Genomic DNA, 22,170 nt, shown 5'->3' on the forward strand with positions numbered 1-22,170 from the left:
TGTATTAGATATTTTCTCTTGCAAATTTATATCATATTTATTTAATTTTAGATGAAATAACATGGATGTAAAAGTGAACTATTTTTATAGAATGCTGCTAATGACAATAGATAGACTCTTTAAAGCATTAAATGAATTCAGGGGACATTTAACAGAATTAATCTTTAAGAAAAGATTGACCTGAAAAAGTGTTCAGTGTCTGCTCAGTGTCACTTCACCTGGGAAAGAAAAGGCCCATTTAAACTGACAGAAATTGATGCAATGGCCCAAATTAGTAAAATAAGGCCAATTTTAAATGAGGTTAAAAAAAGATTTTTTTTTTAATATAAAAAGTTCACTTTAAAAGGGAACAAAAAAATTTCAACAATAGGATAGGAACCCAAATACAGTTAAATGTACATTGAAAGTTTCACAAGAAGCTAGGAAAAAACTTTCCATTATGTATCTCCAGAAAATACAGAGTATCCGACACAATGAAATGGAACTGTACTGATAAATGTTTTCTGGAAGATCTATATCTCAAATTCACAGAACCTAAATATCATATTATTTTAACTAAATAATAATTATTTTAAAAGATTGGAAAAACCTAAGCAAAATAAAATAAGGTCGACATGCTGTTTAAAGAGTCTTAAGTAGTTAACCATGTTCACTCAAGTGTAATGTTAGAAAAATATATTAGTAATGATTATGATGAGCTATTATTAATTTTAAAATTGCATGATTTTCTAATTAAAATAATAATATAACCAGTAAAAATGGTATGTTACTAATTCTGCTTCATATATATTTGCCTTACATATATTAAATATATGAAGAATACAAATGTATTAAATATAGCTAGGTTATGGCTCAAATAGCATACTGAACTTCTGAAATTATTAGTTTCATTCTGGGTAAGTTCTCTGATTCTTTTGAGTCTATCTGAATGTTCTGCATCATTCTATATCAGTATCAAAGAACATATAAAATTATTAATTACCTCATCTGGCTATTGCTTTTGATTTATTTATATTTTTAGCACCAGAGATATTTATTTTTATCATTATTACTACAGTAGTATTACAAAAGTACTATTTTGACATGCCTACTTTAGTTTTCATTGGTTCTCTTACCTCTGAATACATACTGGTTAAAAGACCAATTATTTTCTACTCTGTTTCCAAAATTCGGAATAACATGTGGAAAAAAATCATGATTTGTAAATTCTCCTTAAAGTATAATTTCTTATTTCTGAATAACAGTATTTAAAATTAAAGTTAAAAATTCTGACCCAGATACATATTTGAATCCTGGGAATGAGCGTTTCATCTTTCTTCCCTGAAAAGCTAAAACTTGGATGTTCATTAATTTTTAATAATTTATAATTATTAATTTGTCAGTGATTGCACATATCTACTTGGAGGATGTTCAATTCTATTCACTAAATATAGCTATATCATCCTCTTTAATGATGGCAGCATAAACATTTCATGAAGTTAGAATTTCTTGAAGAACTGTGGGAAAAAAAAAATGGTGCTTGTGATTCTGAAGGTTTGTGTCTTCTCCAATAGCTGAGAAGTTCTTTAACTTCAGAAGTTAGCCCTAAGGCCAGGTCTTGACCTACTTCAATTGTTGTTATGCTTTAATGGATTTTACACTGCAACATAACTTATATAAGGTTGTGTGTACTCTCTGCTATGTGAATGCTATGCATTTATAAGATGTGCCTATGAACAGTAATTGATTTTTCTTATTCAATACCTCAGATTCAGTCAAATTATTAAAAAACTTTGAATATGTTTAGAGAAACAATGATGAAATTTTCATTTTAAGTTTGTGAATTATATTATTTTTACATACTGCTCTATTATACTGCTACATTTTGCAGTATAATACAACTTTTATCTGGAAAGGGATTAAAACTTTCACTGAATTTTAAATAATTTTAATGAATTTATAAAATCTCATGTGTTCTTTGAAGTGTCTTTTAAAAATAATCCATTCCTCATTCACTTCAGAAATTCCAGTGATTACAAACATATGTATGGTAATTAAAATGGTGATGGCACTTTATCTTTGATGTTTATTTTTCTGTGATTAATATATACATATATACATATATCATAAATTTTTCTAAGAACACATTGCCATTTAGTTTTTCATCTCTTTACTCATGCTTTCTGCACAATTTATTATAAAATGTAGCACTTATTAACACTATAGATGCATGACTTTTACTGGTAATATATTACAAAATGTTCTCAAATACATATCTCTAGGTTAAAAGGCTGCAGTTTGATGAAAATTTCCTCTCAGGCAGGTACTACTTTTGGACTGCTTATTCTCTATACATTGCCATAGCTAATGGCTGTATGTTAATAAAATTTTATGAAAAGTAGAAAGATAAACTTTTATAAATTCAGTGTAAGAAATAATCATAATATTCATGTGGGATATAATATAGTAAGATTTTAGTCACACAAATGCATCTGTAAAATGATGATTTTAAAGACAAATAATTTGGATTCATGTGAACACTGAAGACAGGAGCTCTTGTATTCATCTTTTAATTAAGAAGATGCAATTTGTGGGTTTGTAATTTTTATATATCAATCTATACTTGGTATGGATTATATAGTATTTTGGGCTTCCCTGATGGTTCAGTGGCAAGGAATCCTCCTGCTAATGCAGAAGATGTGGGTTTGATCCCTGGGTTGGGAAGATCCCTGGAGAAGGAAATGATAACCAGCTCCAGTATTCTCGTCTGAGAAATCCTACAGACAGAGGAGCCTGGTGGGCTAGTCCTTGGGGTTGCAAAATAGTCAGACATGACTTAGCAACTAAATAACAACAACAAATATCTTAACCTGTGTTTACAAAAGCCTTAAAAGTGAATCACACATGTAGTATAGGTTCCTTATGAAAGAATACTCATAGTTCCTTCCTTGTATGACATTGTTTAGCTTTTATATATACTATAAACAATGATTTTGTTACTATTCTTACTTCATAAAATTATCTTTTACATTAATTAAAAAGAAAAAATAAGTGTATGTTTTACTTTATTTTTTTTCCCCAATACTCATCCTTTCTTTATGTAGTATGATGTAATCATTTAACATTTTACTTGGTAACTCCATCTAAAGTATCATTAGTTCCAGAATACAGCCATATTTAAAGTAAAGAAGTTGCTTAGAGTAAATAAGAGTGGTAAACCATCTGCTCTCTTCGCTTCACTAGACAGTTATTTGACTCTCAAAGAGTTTTTTGGATCTCCTAGGTCCGGGTGATATTTGATGGCAAGACACTGAAAGATTTGTATACAGAAAAGGAGAGAAATGGTATGGACCTAAGAGAAGCAGAAGATATTAAGGAGAGGTGGCAAGAATTTACAGAAGAACTGTACAAAATGATCTTCACAACCCAGAAAATCACGATGGTGTGGTCACTCATCTAGAGCCAGACATCCTGGAATGTGAAGTCAAGTGGGCCTTAGAAAGCATCACTAGGAACAAAGCTAGTGGAGGTGATGGAATTCCAGTTGAGCTATTCCAAATCTTGAAAGATGATTCTGTGAAAGTGCTGCACTCAGTATGCCAGCAAATTTGGAAAACTCAGCAGTGGCCACAGGACTGGAAAAGGTCAGTTTTCATTCCAATCCCAAAGAAAGGCAATGCCAAAGAATGCTCAAACTGCTGCACAATTGCACTCATCTCACACCCTAGTAAAGTAATGCTCAAAATTCTCCAAGCCAGGCTTGAGCAATACGTGAACCGTGAACTTCCTGATGTTCAAGCTGGTTTTAGAAAAGGCAGAGGAACCAGAGATCAAATTGCCAACATCTGCTGGATCATGGAAAAAGCAAGAGAGTTCCAGAAAAACATCTATTTCTGCTTTATTGACTATGCCAAAGCCTTTGACTGTGTGGATCACAATAAACTGTGGAAAATTCTGAAAGAGATGGGAATACCAGACCACCTGACCTGCCTCTGAAGAAATCTGTATGCAGGTCAGGAAGCAACAGTTAGAACTGGACATGGAACAACAGACTGGTTCCAAATAGGAAAAGGAGTACGTCAAGGCTGTATATTGTCACCCTGCTTATTTAATTTCTATGCAGAGTATATCATGAGAAACACTGGGTTGGAAGAAGCACAAGCTGGAATCAAGATTGTCAGGAGAAATATCAATAACCTCAGATATGCAGATGACACCACCCTTATGGCAGAAAGTGAAGAGGAACTCAAAAGCCTCTTGATGAAAGTGAAAGTGGAGAGTGAAAAAGTTGGCTTAAAACTCAACATTCAGAAAACAAAGATCATGGCATCTGGTCCCATCACTTCATGGGAAATAGATGGGGAAACAGTAGAAACAGTGTCAGACTTTATTTTTTCGGACTCCAAGATCACTGCAGATGGTGACTTCAGCCATGAAATTAAAGGACGCTTACTCCTTGGAAGGAAAGTTATGACCAACCTAGATAGCATATTGAAAAGCAGAGACATTACTTTGCCAACAAAGGTCCATCTAGTCAAGGCTATGGTTTTTCCTGTGGTTATGTGTGGATGTGAGAGTTGGACTGTGAAGAAGGCTGAGCACCCAAGAATTGATGCTTTTGAACTGTGGTGTTGGAGAAGACTCTTGAGAGTCCCTTGGACTGCAAGGAGATCCAACCAGTCTATTCTGAAGGAGATCAGCTCTGGGTTTCTTTGGAAGGAATGATGCTAAAGCTGAAACTCCAGTACTTTGGCCACCTCATGCAAAGAGTTGACTCATTGGAAAAGACTCGGATGCTGGGAGGGATTGGGGGCTAGAGGAGAAGGGGACGACAGAGGATGAGATGGCTGGATGGCATCACTGACTTGATAGACGTGAGTCTGAGTGAACTCCGGGAGTTGGTGATGGACAGGGAGGCCTGGCATGCTGTGATTCATGGGGTCGCAAAGAGTTGGACACGACTGAGTGACTGAAATGAACTGAACTGAATGTTCATTTGTATACAGATTCCCAGGTAGTGCTGGTGGTAAAGAATCCACCTGCCAATGCAGGAGATATAAGAGATATGGGTTCAGTCCCTGGGTTGGAAACATTCCCTGGAGGAGGGCGTGGCAACCCATTCTAGTATTCTTGCCTGGAGAATCCCAGGGACAGAGGCGCCTGGCATGCTACAGTTGACAGGATTGCAAAGAGTCGGACAAAACTGAAGCGACTTAGCAGCAGCAGCATTTAAAAGTTTAAAATATAAGATACTATGTTCAGTTGGCTATCAACAACTGTAGTCTGGTTTTTCTGAAAGTAGCCCTTTCTTCAAAATTACTTCTTTATCTTGTCCAAGAATTATTTTTCTCTGTTACTTAAATTTCTTGTTATATTATTCTGTAGCTTTTCACATAAACTTTCCTTCAATGTATTATAAATAAGCCATGACTTTCCAATAGAAACACTATATGCTTAGAGAATCCTTCATTGTCTTTAACTACTATAAGAAAAGAATCATAAGAACCATGTTTTCTAATTGTTTGACCTTTTAATTTCTATCATATTGTTCATATAGCCCATGTAGTATACATTATGATTAAACATCTTATTTTTTCTTACTCCACCATTTCTTAGGAAAAATAGCACTGACAAATTCAATACTCTTGATTGCTTCTTCAAAATTATCAGTAACCCTCTCAATATTTCAGCATCTTTCCTTTGAAACTCATTCCAAGAACTTTAATGGTAACATTTGAAGTTATGTTGATATTAGCTATTTACCTTTTCCCATTATATTCAGTTATTAGTGCTCCTGATTGTAATTTTTCATTCCATTCTGCCAATATTTCAGAGACTTCAATTAAGCTGTTGATGATTCTCTCAATTCTTTGACCTTGCAGGTCTTTGTATACCTCAAGTAGCTTTGGTATATACATTCAAAGTTAAATCTAACCTTAGATCTCACCATTGTTTAAAAATCACTCTATCTCCAAGCTCTTTTACCTAGAAATTATAACAACCACCTAATGTAGTTTTTTCTTCTTTCTTCACCATTCTTCATTATTTACTCTTAATTTTCAAAATATTCTTAGCATCTGTCTTATTTAATTGCCTTTCAAACAGTTTTTACTTCTGACACATGTCAACCACTTTTGGTGGGGTCAAACTTACTGTTTTATTTCATTCTTATCTTGTGTGTGTTTGTCACTCAATCGTGTCTGACTCTGCGACCCCATGGACTGTTGCCAGGCTCCTCTATCCATGGGATTCTCCAGGCAGGAATACCTGAGTGGGTTGCCATTTCCTCCTCCAGGGGATCTTCTCAACCCAGGGATTGAACTTGGGTCCCCTGAATTGCAGGAAGATTCTTTGCCATCTGAGCTGCTAGGGAAGTCCATTCTTATCTTAGGTAACTGGATTCTGAAGGGAGAAAAAAAAATCTTTAATAGATTGAATGACAGATGTATCCTCTCACAATATTTTGGCTCTTTTGCCTCTCATAAATCCCTTTATTAAATTCAAAATTATGGTTTACATTCTGAAAATATTAACTCACAACTTTTGTTCTGTCTTCAATCCCACAAATCCATCTGACTTCTTAACACTGCAAAAAATAGTGAATATTGCTTTATGAAGAATATTAAGTCAGTTGTTAAAGTTCTTTCAAACTATACTTTTAGTACCTTACTAATACCTAGAACTTTCTCCTTTTGTCTCTCCCATTAGATCTTTCCTTGAAGAAGTGATGGTTTAATTGTCTCCCACATAAATCATAGTAATAATTCTCTATTACTATTCCCAGTCAAATTGCTGCTTCCCAATTATGATTTATACCTTCCTTCTTTATTAGATTATCAAGGTTGTTCCTTTCTGATGGAATGTTCTTTTTCCCCTTCTAATTATACAAATTACGCCATCTTAAATTTCCTAACGCCAGTTCTATGAAGTCTTTTATAATCTTTCCTATTGCAAAATGCCTCTCTTTTTCTCTGAACATATATTGAATATTTTTGTTTTCTATTTATGAAATTTTACATGTGATGGTATATGTGCTGTGCTATGCTTAGTCCCCCAGTCCTGTCTGACTCTTTGTGACCCCATAGACTGCAGCCCTCCAGGCTCCTCTGTCCATGGAGATCCTCCAGGCAAGAACACTGGAGTGGGTTGCCATGCCCTCCTCCAGGGGATCTTCCTTACCCAGGGATCAAACCCAGATCTCTCACACTGCAGGTGGATTGTTTACCAGCTGAGCTACCAGGGAAACCCATGATGTTGTAAACATGTATAAATATTTTAGATTTAAAAACCAGACTCTGTGCCTGACTACCATGTACCCTTGTTTAGCTGATGGATAATTTCCCTTTTGGCTTCCCTCGTGGTCCATTTGTAGAGAATCAACCTGCTAATGGAGGAGACATGGATTTGATCCTTGAGTTGGGAAGATCCCCTGGAGGAGGAAATGGCAACCCACTCCAGTACTCTTACCTGGACAATCCCATGGATGGAGGAGAGTGGCAAGCTATAGCCCATGGGGTCACAAAAAGAGTTGGACATGACTTAGTGACTAAACAACAATTATTTTCTTTTAGCATGCTAAATATTCATAAAGTGTAAGTAAATATTATTGTGGAATATTGTGTGTGAATTATGTTTCACTGATAGAAAGATCTTAAATATTTAAAATTATTTAGGCAAAGTAATAGTATCCAAATGCCACATTTAGTAACTGTAGCTTTAAATTCCAAATGTGCAATAAAATTAGTTGAAGTATAAAATATGGATGATAATTGGGCTGATGATTAATCTTTCATTCTGAAATACTTAATAACTACTTTCATGAATGATAGGAATCACCTGGTGTTATTTTTCAAGTAGTAAAAGAGAGACATAACTTTAATTTCTTATCTTTATTGAAATTCTTTTTAAGTTTGATTTCAGGGATTTATCTAAGAGCCAAAGGTTATTATTTTGTTTCAAAATTTGGATTGCCCATAGTCTTTAAGTACATAGAGGAGCAGACTTGAATGCTGTTGCACTTGCTCTGTTCTGCTCTTAATGGGAAGAGGAGCCAATTAATATGTCTACTATATTTCTTAGATTTTGACATATGTGGTTTCGGTACTGTGGTAGGCAGAATTCTAAGATGTTCCCTGGTGACTCACATTGTTATATAATATTCTTCCTTTGACTCTGTAGTTTGGCACCTGTGAAAGTGATGATAGTTTATTCCTGCAATTGCATTACCTTGTATGGTAAAGATGAGGGGGTTTTGCAAATGCAATTAGGGTCAACAGTCTTATGCCTGGAACTAGGTGTGCTTTCTGCTGGGCTTTTGACAGTGTGGGGTGAGGAGTTAATCAAGTTAAGAGTTGGATTGGGTTTCAGTTTGTGGTTGATAAGGTTACTCAGTTCATCATTGTCTTCAGGTTCTTCAGTGATACTGTATTTAAGGTGGGGCTGGCTTGCCCTTTAACTTTCTTTCTTACCCTTTAACTCCTACTCTACCATTCCAGCTTTCAGCTCTTGTTTGTACTTTGCTTGTGTTAGACCTGCAGCATGGCCCTGATCTGTGGTGTTTCTGTTAGATGTTCCTGGTGTAGCTCAGTCCTGCTGCTGCTGCTAAGTCGCTTCAGTCGTGTCCGACTCTGTGTGACCCCATGACTCTGTGCAACCCCATAGACAGCAGCCCACCAGGCTCCCCCGTCCCTGGGATTCTCCAGGCAAGAACACTGGAGTGGGCTGCCATTTCCTTCTCCAATGCATGAAAGTGAAAAGTGAAAGTGAAGTCGCTCAGTCGTGTCTGACTCTTCGTGACCCCATGGACTGCAGCCTACCAGGCTCCTCCATCCATGGGATTTTCCAGGCAAGAGTACTGAAGTGGGGTGCCATTGCCTTCTCCGAGCTCAGTGCTACCCATATGCTTTTGTCCACTCCAGAGGTAGAATGACTGCTTTTGGTAAAATGATCTCAGTTGGTGTTTATTAGTACCCTAAGGATGATAGTGTTGCTGGCATTTCCCTAAGAGTTTAACACTTTCAATTTTCCTGTGTTTTTAATTGTTAATGTAAACTCTGTGAGGAATCGACAAGAATAACAATGACCCTGCCAGTCAGAAGGTGATAAAATGACTTTTAGTGATATGGATAATAGGAATTGTTCTGCCTAGTGTGATTTATTTGTGATTTCAGCCTTTATGCTGAAAGGAATACTTCCCATGTGCTTCACCTGACATCCTGTTCTTCCTCTTAAGTATAATTCTAAGAAATATCATCTTTTAAAAATGCCTTTCTCCCTTATAGGGCTTATCTTTATTATAAACCCAGATATGCCATGGAAATCAGCAATGAGTTGGCCACAATCACCTGCTTTTGAAAATTTTCTTTATAGAATCATCAGCTTTCATCCAAGCAACCCCCAATATTTTAAGGAAATAACTGAGAACTTTTACTTTCAAATTTTTTCTGTTTTTACCTCAGTCTTGAATGCTTAAAGGAAGCATCACATTCTCCTGATATTTTTCTTCTTTGAATTTTAGGACAATAAAAATGCTATCAGGGGTACTGCAGCCCACAACAATGAATCAGATGATGCATTACTGCCATAGGATTTATACTGGAGGTGCTGTCTCTGACACACCATACAGCATATTGAAAAAGGGCAGAAAATAAGAATATTGGAACACTGGCAATAAAGTCACACTATTAATTGAGTTTTCCATTAGCCACCAGGAAACTAAAGGAAGAGCCCCCATTCTTATTCTGTATTAACTCAAGTTAAAGATGCTATTTGAGACCATCTAGATGGCTGAGAAACATATTGTCTCCATACTTTGCTAACAGTTGAAATTAAGAGATGTACTTGAATTCATTTAAGATATGTCAGTTTTCTCAGTGTGGGCTTCTAGCTCTGGGATTGTCTTCCTTAATACTGAGTGGGCTCCTTGGCCTTGTTCAGCGGTTGCTGAGGCAGGTAATTACACTTTCAACAATCAGTCATCTGGATGCTATGCCCATGGAGAGGAGAAAATGAGACATTGGACAAACCTAGCCACTACCTCAGGCTTCCCTGGGTGCTCATTGGTGAAGCATTCACCTGCCAATAGGAGACACAGGTTCCATCCCTGGGTAGGAATATCCCATGGAGAAGACAATGGCAACCCACTCCAGTGTTCTTGCCTGGGAAATCCCATGGACAGAGGAGCCTGGTGGGCTACAGTCACGGGGTCACAAAAGAATAGGACATGACTGAACAACAACAACATCCACTTTATCAAGTAGCTCATAACATAGCTTCTTTTGTCATCCTCAACAAATGAATTACTTTTTAGGTTTATATTTTTCCTAACTACTGTCTATTTAAATAATGTTATAATTCCTCTTGTAATTTTCTAATAATTCCTTAGATTTGGAGGGGTGGGGGGCAATGAGGAATTGAGCATGGGGGCTACATTATAATGTTTACACTTCCTTCTCAAAATTAATTTACCTTTCCTTTAGAATTGCTTTCTATATAAGAAAAATGGACCATCCATGTGATCCTCTTTGTAGTTATTGCTAAACAATATTGTCCTCTTCATTCATATTATCTTTTATGTATTTATAATGAGTTCAAGAAGACTATTTTGAAAGAACATGTTGGTCTCACATTTCTATAAATAAAGTCCAAACGTTTCCTGATTCTCATTTATCTCAGGAATAAATTGATTCAACAAAGTTATGCAGATTTCCCCATTTATATTACCATGTCTCCTAGTATCTTATATCTTATTTTTTTTATATCCAAGGTTATTGCCACCTTTATGGTTCAGTAAGTGAAGGCAGCCTTATTCAGAATTTCAATAAGGACGTCAAGGGAACATCTAGACTCTCTTGAAACCATAGTTGCATTCATCTCCCAGTAATAGCCAATCCATCATAAAGGCTTGTCCTATCTGACCTCATATATGTCTTGTCTTGGGAATTCCAGATTGGCCTGGTAGTTTGTCTGAGTCTCTTGCCATTTTCAGGTAAAACTATGAGGACTATTAGAGTTATTGTCAAATCAGGATTTAAAAGACATAAACTTAGTCTTTACCTAATTTTATAAGCTTTCCTATGTTTTAATTTCAGAGATGAAAACTGTGACAGAGAATATAAACATTCATCATGGAAAAAAGAAAAGCAAAGTAAGGTTTAAATGACTTTGTTGATTCCAAACTATATTTTAGCTACAGGTTAATTATCATATTAATGAATTTAATTGAATCATTATTTCCTTCAGGTGGGTTTATGTGTATAGCCAGCTTTAGTAAAAAAAAAAAAAAGAAAATGAATAATTATCAAGGTTAAATAAATAGACAAATACTGTGAGGTAAAACAGAGTTTGAGTGTCTAAATTATTTGGTGTGATCACACCCACTGACAACAAAGTTCTCTTCTTTGTGTGAATAATTAGGCAGGATGCCATTTAAACTACATGGTGCTAAATGAAATGGACTTTTGTTTTTATTTCTGGCAAATGTGATTTAAGTCAGATGATTTAGTAATGAACAAACAAGATAAAAAGACAAAAATAATGACAATAATGTTTCAGTGCCTTGATTAATACTTGTGGTGGTTCTATTCATCATATTGAAGTTAAAGGTATCCAGAATATCACTTCATTTCGTGCCGTGAGAATTGAGGCTAAAGTCTTTTAGACAGAACAACAATTAGAAGATCATGCCATGCTAACCTCTGCTTGAGGATAACTGGAAGAGACTTAGAAGCAACAGAAAGGAACTCTACTAGACGGTTATTTGTTAAGGGGAAAGCAGTTCAGTTGATTTATTACAGGTGGTGAAAAATTTCAGTTCAGTAGGAACATGCGGGGATGATGTTTCTTCTAACACAAGAATAGTCTAGGATTGACTCAAGGTCATGGCCAGGAAAGGCCATCCTTTCCTCACACAGAGTGACAAAAGAACACTTTCAAATGTATTTGAGTTTAGAGATCCATGAGGAGAAGCTCAGACGCTGCTTATTTGAATGAATCTTTTAAGGTTTAATGATAAATGTGAAAACCTTAAAAACATTGTCTAAACAGATAAAAAAATCTAATCGTATTACCCATGCTAAAGAGATTACCCTGACAAATGAGAAAATGTTTTCATCAAAGACCTGTAGAACACGTTTTATATATTCACAAACATTGGCAAAATTCTTAGAGTTTAAAAAAAAGTTTTATTATAAAGGTATTTTATTATTTGAAGTGGTGCTTCTCAGTGGCTAAAGGTTTGTGATGTTTCAGAACACTATAAATTGCTAAAAATCATCAGCTCCAACACTGAAGTCAAGAAGGTATTACAGTTGAATGAATCTTTAGTAAGTGCACTGAAATAAATGTTAGCCAAAACTCCAAACTTGTGCATTGAAAGCTTTAATTGCATTACCTTCAGAGCATGATTTCTGAGGAAATGTCAGTGTCGATACAGACTTTACAATAGCATATATTCTTAGGATTTCATTTGGATACATTACCAGCTTTCAAACTGTATGAAAAATAGTTTATGTCTTTTGAGTTTTTTTTTTTTTTTTTAAGTTTTGACTTCCTACATTAAAAGAGGTTGAAAATAACTATGTAAATAGGATCCAGCTGAATAGTATATGTACTTTTTTTATTCCTAAGGGTCACATTCATGACATAGCACTGAATTTATGTTAAAATATTGTTCTGAGAGGAGTGTTGACATAAGATAATGTGATTTATGCTTCCCATCCATCATATTGACAGATTGTAGACAGATGTCGCTGTTTGTCAAACATGGGACAAAACAAGGCAAAACCTCATAATATCATTAAAACTGTTTGCCTTTATCACCATCTCATCCATCTTTCATTCCTATGAAAAATTTAGCTTTAGAAATAATGATTGATTCAATAGGAAATTTTAAAATATGTTTTTGTTAAACAATTTTCCCGTGAAGACACTTAACACTTGTCACTCAGTTGTCATTCAAATATAGTGTGATAGTTTAATATCAGTCAAATAAATATATAAAATGTATTACATATGAACAGAATGAACATGGCTTGAGAGATTTTGTTTTAAATAAATGAAACAAAATAAATACCAGGGAAACAAACGTCCATCAAGTGATTTTTTCTTTCTTAGCAAACCTTAAACGCTGGTGATAAAATGGTAACCCTTCCAACTCTCTGAAATTCTCTTTTAAACATTCAGACAGTGTTTTATGTATATGAGCTGAATCTCTTTTTTTGTGATACGTACAAATGTGCATTAATAAATCACTAAATGTACAGTATCAGGCCCATGAGGCAGGTGGGAGAACGTTTGAAGCCATCTTTTATGAATAGCAAATACCTATATCATTTGTTATATAAGACAACATCAGAAAGGTCATTCATAAGACACTAGAAACCATTTTCTTTGCTTCAATTTGTATAACTTTTGCCTTATAATCATTTTAGCTTCACATACATAGGGTACATGTACACACCCTTTTATATTGCTTGCTTCAGGTTTTGGATTGGGTTTTCACATGGAGAAGTTTCATTATACTAACTGGGTGTTCATAAATTTATCCAATACAACTCAAGGAAGCAGAATATTTTCCTACTGTCTAGGAGGGCTATCAATCTTGGAAACCTATATCAATTACTGCTTTCATGTAATGCTTAGTATAAACAGTACTTTATTGGTCTCTGAAGATCATATAAAAAAGGCTTGTGAGTTGGACTAAGCTTTCCAGTTGATTGCATTTTAACTGAAAAAACATGCGCAGGTGTAATCTGAAAGTTTTAAAAACAATTTGAGTTAGCATAGTATCAGATGAATACATAAACTAATTACACTAAAGCTTTACTTACAAGAGTGATGCATAGAAAGTAGCAGTGGTTTTACCTAGAATAACTATTAAAATGTAGATTTCTTAGAATCTGAATCAAATAACCCCAAATAGCTGCTCGAAAATCACAGTCATAAGGAAAGAAAATATTAAACCCTTATATAACTAGAATTTAGTTCTCTGTGAGTAAGCAATTAGGGCCATCAAATTCTGAGGTTCAGTATCAGAGGTTTTCCCTTGTATACAGACCTCAGGAATCTTCATCTCAAACTAGCATCCCAGTCTCCTTGTTATCAGAAATACCTGGGAGAAGACTTTTCAAATATTAAAATTAAAAAATACAGAAATGCCTAATAGGAAGTAGTATCTATATTACTATCAGAACAGACAGGTGGTTATGTTTGAAGGCAGACTAATTGCCTTAATTAATGGGGGCTTATTGTGTGAGTACATGGAATATACTGAAAAAGTAAAATTGTATCAATAAATGCACCACCGATTATCATGGATATAGTGTGTACATAAGAACGTATTAGAATTCAGACAGAATGGTTAAGGCTGTCTTTTATTTTTCTCACAGATAAACTGCTCCTGACTGTAAGGCACCATATGAAGCCCACCCATATCCTGTCTCTTCCAGTGTTTCTACTTCCAGAGATAACTTCCTCTAACCCAAGTCTTGATTTACTCATGGCTTCGGCGGTCTCAAAATATTGCTCCTCAGTGTGTGCTTCTTTTTTCAGCATTATTGTATTTATTAAGAAAATGTATAGCGCATGTTGAATGGTTACTTTATGCCAAACACATCTACCTACATGGTCTCATTTACTATAATTAGTGTTTTGAGTCAGAAACCTGAAACTTAATAAAGTTAACTAATATGCCACATATCACAAATGTAATATTGCTGAACATATGTCACTGATTCCAGATTTAGTGCTTAACCCCAACCAGCTCTTTCTCGTCACAATATGTCCTTTCTTTCTTTGTCTGTCATAGAAAGGATAGAATATTTTGGACCCTACTCAGAAAAGAATTGATATTAAACAGATTTTGTTAACTGAACTATGTTCATTGGCCAGAAAGGACCTACAGATGGCTTTTACCAGTCCAATCAGTTGTCACCTGGAAAGTATGTTCACAGATTTCAAGACATGATATCCCATTTGTAAAGCTCACCTTCATACAGCTGATGTAACACAGATTCAGAAGAAAATATAATGTGAGATGTTGATTTGAACTGAAATACTTTAGACTTAAGAAAAGCCTAGTAGTCATTACAGTGTGCATTTAAACTGATTTCTTCTGTTTTCAAATTTGTGTCATGAATTTTATAGTGCATATTTGGAGTTTTACTGTGCATACAGTATTATAACACAATTTTAGTAAAGATCCATGAATGATCTTATATATAATTTCTTCAACATTTCTCTAAAAATATAGGAATAACGTATAAAGTATTTTAAAATTTCATTAAAATATTATACCCATACTGATAACAAGAACACAAGATTTTTTGCTCCAGAACAAAGGACAAATATATTTGTATATTCTAGAGTTTTCCTTGTTAATGGGATTTCACATTGATTCAACTCTCATAAAATGTGAAATTTCAGTCTTTCACCTTCAGAATCTTTAACTTCTGGCATTGTTAAATCTATTAATTCTTTCTAGTATAATTTGTATCAATTGAGTCTATTTTAAAAATCTTTCCCTATATCCAATCTAAATGTATCCTCATGTATTTTCTTCTAATAAGTTTAGGATTCTCTTTTCACATTTGGGTTTTTATCTCTTTCAGAATATATTCAGTATGTGGAACTATGTCTTTTTATTTCAATGTAACTTTATTTCTTTTATTTCAGGACAAATTTCTATATACTGAAGCATATTTTCTTTCACTTATTGTTTTTTATATATTATTTTGTCTATATTTGTCTTCATTTCTATCTTTTGTTCTTATACTTTCTTTCCATTCTGTTTATGAGTATTTTTCATCAGGTCTAGCTAGCACTTAATGCATACTTTTCCAGATTATTCATTTTATTTTTACTGTTTTTAATATTGAATTATTTCTCTATTTGTTATATTACTTTTTTCTTTTGAATGACTCTCAGCTTCAGCGTCTCATTTTTTATCAACCTTTGTCTTATAACCTTTCCTCTTTTGTTTTGATCCTTCTGACCTCTTCTTTCAGATTTTACTTTTAAGTGTTTATCTTGTCTGTAACAAATTTTAGGATACAAAATACTGTGTGAAACTCATGTGTTTCTTGATCTACTTCTTTTATTATTCTTTGATTTTTTTTGCTGTTTAAGCACTTTTAGAAAAGTTTACTGTTTTTTCTGAATAGTACTGTGGTTGAATTCTTTAGGTCACTCCTTTGAAAGTGGCTTTTCACATTATCTTCCAAATAATTGTGGGATGTGTGTGTGTGTGTGTGTGTGTGCGTGTGTGTGTGTGTGCATGTGTGTGTACGCGCATGTGCATTCCTGGTGAGAGGGGAAAGGGAAACAGTATCTCCTCTGTTAACCTGCCACATCCATTTGGGATTCTCCCTTGGCTTTCACATTCATGTGCTGGCTTACAGCAAAAACTTCCTGTCTATTTTTTGTCTCCAGCTTCATTTGTAGAGTTCTTTCTATGCAAGTAAGTTAGGTTGTAACGATATGCATTTCTTTAGTTGTGATGTCTAAGTCAGCCATATCTTTATTACCTAGAAACTTGTTAGAAATTCACATTTGCACCTGCTGAATCAGAAACAATGTGTTTGGGGCCCAGAAACTTGTGTTTAAAGAAGTCAAGTGATTTTCAGATCAGATCAGATCAGTCGTTCAATCGTGTCCGACTCTTTGCGACCCCATGAATCGCAGCATGCCAGGCCTCCCTGTCCAACACCAACTCCCAGAGTTCACTCAGACTCACGTCCAACGAGTCAGTGATGCCATCCAGCCACCTCATCCTCTGTCGTCCCCTTCTCCTCCTGCCCCCAATCCCTCCCAGCATCAGAGTCTTTTCCAATGAGTCAACTCTTCGCATGAGGTGGCCAAAGTCCTGGAATTTCAGCTTTAGCATCATTTCTTCCAAAGAAATCCCAGGGCTGATCTCCTTCAGAATGGACTGGTTGGATCTCCTTGCAGTCCAAGGGACTCTCAAGAGTCTTATCCAACACCACAGTTCAAAAGCATCAATTCTTCGGTGCTCAGCCTTCTTCACAATCCAACTCTCACAGCCATACGTGACCACAGGAAAAACCATAGCCTTGATTAGATGAACCTTTGTTGGCAAAGTAATGTCTCTGCTTTTCAATATGCTATCTAGGTTGGTCATAACTTTCCTTCCAAGGAGTAAGCATCTTTTAATTTCATGACTGCAGTCACCATCTGCAGTGATTTTGGAGCCCCCAAAAATAAAGTCTGACACTGTTTCCCCATCTATTTCCCATGAAGTGATGGGACCAGATGCCATGATCTTCATTTTCTGAATGTTGAGCTTTAAGCCAACTTTTTCACTCTCCACTTTCACTTTCATCAAGAGGCTTTTTAGTTCCTCTTCATTTTCTGCCATAAAGGTGGTGTCATCTGCATATCTGAGGTTATTGACAAATGATCTTAGTGCATAGTAAAATATGAGAACTCCTGATAACAATAGAATTATCTGCAAGGTTTTGTTTCCCTCCTCTCTGGTAACTTATCTGTTCTAGAGTGTTTAATGTATGTCCTGCTCTTGAACTCTTTCATGTACCCACTCAATGCTCTTCAGCTCAGTGCAGCCTCTCTGTGTCTGACTCTTTGTGACCCCATGGATTGCAGCACTCCAGGCTGCATCACCAACTCCTGGAACTTGCTCGAACTCATGTCCATCAAGTCATGATGCCATCCAGCCATCTTATCCTCTGTTGTCCCCTTCTCCTCCTGCCTTCAATCTTTTCCAGCAACAGGGTCTTTTCCAATTAGTCAGTTATTTGCATCAGATGGCCAAAATATTGGCGTTTCAGCTTCACCATCAGTCCTTACATGTTATCACTCATTTATTCAAAGATTGAAGGCCATATTTCAAGACAGTGAAGCACACTTTGGAGAATATATATAGCATGCTCAAGGTCTAAGGAGACTGTGTCAGCTTTAGGATAGCAATCTCATCAAGGTCTAGATTCTCCCACAGAGTTTGTGTTTGGGGTCATAGCATGTATATTGTCTTACATAACATGAAAGGTTTTTTTGTTTGTTTGCTTTCTAGTTTATTTCTTATTTCCCTACAACTTCCTTGTAGTTTAAATTAACAGTCCTTGGAGAGAAAATACAATGAAAATAAAAGAAAATAAAAGATAAACTTCAAGTGCTTGCTATTCAAATCCAAAAGTACAAAGAAAAGAAAAACACCAAGGCACATTTACTTTTTTGGATCAAAAACTGAAATAAATAGGACTATACTTTAAGCTTAAAGTAGCACATTATTACAAACATGTGCCATAAATCAACTTAATATTTAAATTTAATTGAATCAAGAATAATAATTTTTAAGTATATTTTAAGGTAAAATTTGTCCATAATATTCATGCATATATCCTGTAAGGTAGTCTCTCACTATAGTTAAAATAATACTAATAGATCTTAAGTGAAACCATAAGTAAAATCATGGAATTACCTTTTTTAGCAGAACTGCAATTTTAATGGGTAACTCTTTATGAACAACGAAGAATCATCAAACGGTGCTATTCGAGGAATAACATTTTCTTAGCTAGGATAAGAATGAGGTTAATATCTACTAGTCAACAAATATTGGAGACTTGGCAGTCTGTGGATTATATTTGTGGAATTAGTAAATAATATATACTTATAATGACCAGAATGTCAGTAGGCTTTAAAAATTGATCAGAGACCTGCTATTTCTTGTTAATGAAGTGACTTTGATGTTAAGATGCTTTGCTTTGTCTTTGAGTCAAAGTTAAAAAAAATCACAATGCTATAAATACTCTTTAATAAATAATAATCATCATAAACTTCTTAGCAGTTTATCCTTGTAAAGCTAATGTTTTCTGGTAACAGAAGTCTTCATAGTCCTTTAGCCATTGATTCATTTCAGTAATTAGTAGTGACTTTGATAGTTAATCCTCAAAGCATGCATTTCATATTAATATTCTGACTCTTTTAAGCAGAAAATTAACAAATTTTGTAATCCAAAGGGAGAATGAATTCACAATTATTTGGCAAACAAAATGTCTTCCCAGTAGCAAATCCATGAATATATCTCTCAGTCAAGATTTTTTGTTGGCCATTTATCATTACTAGCTTAATGAGTTTTATTTTGATCCTCCTGTTCACTTTCTTATTCTTTTTTTTTTTTTCTCTTTCTCCTATATTTGCTTTCACTACTATTGTTTATCAATTTAGTTTTCACATGAGACACTTTCAAATCATTAGAAAATATGCAACTACAGTTATATAGAAAATAGTAATTTCTTCATTAGTACCCTTCCCCCCAAAATCTCTTTTTAGACCTTTCATAATAATTGGCTGCCTTTCCTTGACTGTGGGCTTCCCTGGTAGCTCAGTTGGTAAAGAATCCACCTGCCATGCAGGAGACACCAGTTTGATTTTCTGGGTGGGGAAGATCCACTGGAGAATGGATAGGCTACCCACTGCAGTATTCTTGGGCTTCCCTTGTGGCCCAGCTGGTAAAGAATCTGCCTGCAATGTGGGAGACCTGGGTTCGATCCCTGGGTTAGGAAGATCCTCCTCCAGTATTCTGGCCTGGAAAATTCCATGGACTTTATAGTCCATGAGGTTGCAAATAGTTGGGCATGACTAAGCGACTTTCATTTCACTTCACTTCCTTGACTGCAGTATGTGCTAGAACCTGTGCCAAGGACTTAACTATCTCATTTAATCCTACAATTTCCTTTTAAGGAATGTGTTATCTTATCCATTTAATGATAAAGTAATTCATAGTGATTAACTCAGTGTATAATGCTCTATTAGGATTTTAAGTGTGATTCTATTTTTAAAAGCCTTCACAAAACAAAGAAATAATTTTTACAAAGAAAATTGTATACAGTTTTCTAAAAACATGAAGAGGCATTTCCAAGTCAACTTCTTTTTGCATTTGTGCAAATAATTTTTTTGAGATATAGTTTTCCTTTGAGGCTGTTTCTTGAAGTATTCTTTGTTCTCTGAAAGAAGACAAATTCTTGCTTATAGCTCTTTGACGTTCATGATATATCCCATTGGGGCCCTAAACTATGAGACTGTTTTGATAAGAATGTATTACACCATACTAGAAAGGCTGCATCAAATTAAGAATGTCTTACACTATTCTAAGGACTTTACATTTTTTCTAAGTTTTTACAACTTTTTAGATAAAAGAGGATACTCCTAATTTAAAACATTAAACTTTCATTCATTTAAAAATCTGTAGGGCTGTCTTTGATAGAAATGAGAGGCTTAATTGAATTTCAGCTAAAGTAAGTCTTCTATCTCTTTTATACTTTACTAGTTAAAACTTAAATTCAGCAATAAAAAGGCCAGAGTAACAATAGTTCCATTTAAGCTGGACAAATAATTATCTCTGCACTGTGAATATCATCAAATCTGAATATTTCATGACATCATTATTGCTATTTTCCATTCCACTTAGTTCCATTCACTGCATTAAAGTGTATTTTTAGCTCCTCTTATGACTATATGAGTTCACAGTGGTTCACTATTTAAATTGCTATGGAAACATTAACCAAGTGAGTGGAAGTCAGAGGGCAAGAATATGGAATAGAAGAGGAAGAAATGTCGATGCAATGTAATGCAGGTGCAAGAGTGTCAGTGCTTACACTATGAGGAAAAGACATTAAATATGTTGAAGACGTGCCATGTTCTCTCAACATTGGCTGTTAGTATTGTGGACAGTCTTGACTGGTTTAGATCTAAATTGGGAGCAAAGATCTTTCTCATCTTCAACAGATGAATAAGGGAGTATAACAAGATAGTCTTTCTATTGTTCTCTATATTAACTTCTTCTCTGCTCCACTTGTCAGCTGGATGCAGCATATTCATCACTGTATCAACTTCTGATTAGACAGGGCCAATGCTATTAACCTTACATGTTCTGATGGATAGATCAGATAGACATACAGATAGATAGATGGAAATAATAATTTCTAATTGCTAATTATATTCCTTGATATTAAAAAATAAAGAAATCAAACACACCTAAATAAAGACACCTATATGTTAGATAGATAAGTAGTTTATTGTAAATATAAAATAATTATTTTTGTTGATATAATTATTTTTTGATACATATCATTGCCTCAGGAGTCCCTCAAAATAAAGTTTCTTCTACTTGCTTAACCATAAAAATACACATATTTTTATTTTAGAAGGTAACTGAATTTGCTCATCAGAGTGACTTTGGATATAGCGTGCATGCATGCCAAGTCACTTCAGTCATTTCTGACTCTTTGCAACCCTATGGACCATAGTCCACCAGGCACCTCTGCCCATGGGATTCTCCAGGCAAGAATACTGGAGTGGGTTGCCATGTGCTCCTCTAGGGGATCATACTGATCCAATCCAGGGATCAAACCCAAGTCAGTCGGAAATTTCAGAGATTATTTCTAAATGAAAACAGAGATCTACAAATATTTGGTTAAGCTTTGGAAACTGTTAACACTTCATATCATCATCACATTGCAAAAGTGATGTGAACAAAAACTCCCAGAAATCCACCAGAACTACTCTTGTTTTCAATGAGTATTGATGTAGAAAAGAATGTAATAGAGAAAGGTTTGATTGAGCATGGGACTTTCCAGGCGGCGCTAGTGGTAAAGAACCGAGCTGCCAATGCAGGACACATAAGAGACAAAAGACACAGATTTGATCTCCGGGTTGGGAAGATCCCCTGGAGTGAGGGAATGTCAACCCACTCCAGTATTCTTGCCTAGAGAATCCCATGAACAGCGGATCTGGTGGGCTACAGTTCATAGGGTTGCAAAAAGTCAGACATGACTGGAGCAACTTAGCAGGCACGCAGACTGATTATGCTTCAGAATTTGTTTGCTTAACAATGTAGTACATACTTGGTGCATGGTGAAAAAAGAATATTAATTACAAGTAAATTCATCTGCTAAGAGAAGTTTTTAATATTAAATAAATCTGGAATCTCCTTGTAAGAATGATTCATAGCTAAGTCTGAATGAGGTGGACAATAGTCTTTATACGGAAGGCATTACTGAAGCTAGATGTCTTAGTTTGTTTGGGCTGCTATAGCAGTAGTGTTATACAGACTGCTTGGATAAACACAAATATTTATTTTTCACAGTTCTGGAGACTGGGAAGTCCGAGATCAAAGTGCTGGCAGTTTCTGTGTCTGGTAAGGATCTGATTCCATAA

This window comes from Bos indicus x Bos taurus, chromosome 20 (genome assembly GCF_003369695.1).
Source record: "Bos indicus x Bos taurus breed Angus x Brahman F1 hybrid chromosome 20, Bos_hybrid_MaternalHap_v2.0, whole genome shotgun sequence".
Taxonomy (NCBI): Eukaryota; Metazoa; Chordata; class Mammalia; order Artiodactyla; family Bovidae; genus Bos; species Bos indicus x Bos taurus.